Below are 2,790 nucleotides of genomic sequence, written 5' to 3'. Positions count from 1 at the left end.
TTGATTAGTGATTCTGTAACAAAGGAATTGTGAAACCGATTATGAAGTTGAATCTTTAAGAATGCTACCTGAATTCAGACCTGATTAGAGTATGTATCTGTAACTTGTATGTAAATTATTTATTGTTATAATATAAGAGATAGTTGCTTTGGTGTGTGGGGTTTTCACCCGTAAGGTATTTCCGACATGAAATCTAGTGTACATTTTTGTGATTGTGTTTTCATGTTGCTCTGTTTTATTTTGTGTTGAGTATCTTAATTGGTGTAATTTGAATTGAAACACATTACTGCTTCTATCTAAAAATTAACATTTGGAAGGCGTTTTCTGCATTTTGCTTTCCTAACAAGTGGTATCAGAGCCTGACCAGTTGTGTTATCCTTGTGGGTAGGATGAGTTTTTTGTGTTAATTCTACAATGGGAGTTTTACAATGAATTATGTGAAATTATAGATTGAGATGGAAAGCACATTAGGAAGAGTGGACATTGAGAAATTCAATAGTGGCAACTATGAGTTATGGAAACTCAAGATGGAAGACCTGTTGGTAGATATAGACCTTTGGGTTGTACTGTCTAGATCAAAACTAACAGGTATGAAGCAAGAATATTAGGATCTTGCAGATAGGAAGGCCATAGGGCTTATTAGATTACGCCTTGTATATTATGCTCTCTTGAATGTTCATGAGGAGAAGACACCAACTTATTTATGGAAGAAACTTGGTGATATTTATTAGGGAAAGTCTGTAGTAAACAAGTTTTCCTGAGGAAGAATTTATACTCCTTGAAAATGAGTGAAGGGACATCTGTAGTAGACTATTTAAATGCTTTTAACATGATCATTGCATAGTTAAATTTTGTGGTCCGAGATATGATTAAAGATGATGATCATTGTATGCTTCTGTTGTGTTCCTTGCCAGACACATGGGACCATTTGGTGATGGCTATTGGGAGTACAATAACCACCTTCAAAATGGAGGATGTGGTTTCTTCACTGCTCTCAAAAGAGGCACGAAGGAAGTCTTTTGAAATGGCCAAGGAGGCTCTTGCTATTCGAGGCAGATCGAAGGAAAAAGGTGAATAGAAGGACAAGAATTCCAAGTCCAAGTCAAAGGAGAGATCAAAGCCTCATGGGAAGAATTCCAAGGTAAAATGTTGGAATTGTGGGAAAACTGGTCATATCTGAAAGGATTGCAAAGAGGAGAAAACTAAGAAAAAGAACTCTTCTGATATCGAATCTTCTCACAGCGATGCATATGTTGAACACAAAGTGCCACTGAGAGGGGGGTGAATCAGTAGTAGGTAAAAATTTTAACTTTTCAAAACAACTTTAGAATACCGGTTATTAACTTAAGCAATAAACAATCAAACCGGTGAAGCAGAAAGGAAAACCAAGGAGATCAATCACACAAAAACAACCCACAACACTAGATGTACGAGGAAAACCTAATATGTTTAAAAAACTCGGTGCGAAAAGCTACTGGAGACTACTAATCCAATCCAGCCTCGCAAGTAAAACATTGGATTACAAAGATTTAGGGTACCAACACCTACACCAAGCTCAAACTTGGTGATGAAAGTTGAGAGTACAATTTTGATACAATTATAGCTTCTTGTTGCAAATGAATTCTAAAACTCTTGATCAAATATCTTACTGTCGGTTGACAATATTTTCTTCTCCACTGAATCACACACTATCGGTTGTGAGATCACTTTCTCTAATTCTTGGCCTCTATTATCTCTTTCTCTCTCTCTCTCTCTCTCTCTCTCTCTCACACACACACACACACACACACACACACACACACACATACACACAACCTCACAACACACTATGTTACACTTGGATGATGTCTTTCTCTACCACACCTTGCCGGTTTCCTTAACTGTTGGACTACAGTTGTACCGATACTCAATCACTGCCGGTAAAACCCTCTCACCGGTTTTCTTTCTCACTCACTCTGCAACTTTCTTAGAATAAATTCTAAGGCAAAAATGATCCCTCATAGTACTTACTCTCTCTTCTCTCTTTTTCTTCTCTGCAACATCATCTAGCTCTTTCTAGAACTCATGTATTTATCACCATGATTTCCTGCCAAAAACGCATTCAAACACTGGGCGGCTAGGGTTTCGTTTACTTGACACAATCTGCATGAGATCTAATCCAGTCTATCTTGGATCAATCACCTGTACTCTAGGGATGCATCTATACACATTTTTCATTGTCCAATTCATACTTGCTAAAGATCGCAATCACGTACAAGATTTCCTACCTTGAAATCTAGCAACTCATAAAACGCTTAGTTGGTTTCTTTTCGAGATCTTTTTGCAATCGGATTTCCTTTGCATTGATCCAAGCACCAACAAATCCCTGATCTTCCTTTGTTCTTCTTTCTTCCTCGATCCACATCAGTCAGTTACAATCCCATGTTTTGTGGCTATTTCACTAATGTCAACTAGCTGTTTCAACAACCCTGTCGATGGAGGCTTCACTGACCTCAGCATGCTTACCACCTCAGCTCCACATGGCATCTCAATGGTTAATCACTTGGCTCACCAACACACAGTCAGTTCATACTTGATCATTTAGCAAACTCATACTGGGATACACCTTTACTAGTGAGATCTTCATTTGCTAACTGGCAGTGTACACTACATTGGTAACACATCTTCACCTTTGGTGGTTTGTGATTACTTTAGCATTCTACCTCTTTATCATAAATAGGAAGCCCTCTTCCAGATTCGTTTGTTTCCTTATCGTTAAGCCTTCCTTACTAGTAGCCTTCCTTCTATCTT

Source organism: Cryptomeria japonica, chromosome 10 (assembly GCF_030272615.1).
Source record: "Cryptomeria japonica chromosome 10, Sugi_1.0, whole genome shotgun sequence".
Classification (NCBI taxonomy): domain Eukaryota; kingdom Viridiplantae; phylum Streptophyta; class Pinopsida; order Cupressales; family Cupressaceae; genus Cryptomeria; species Cryptomeria japonica.
Note: the sequence above shows the minus strand (reverse complement) of the source record.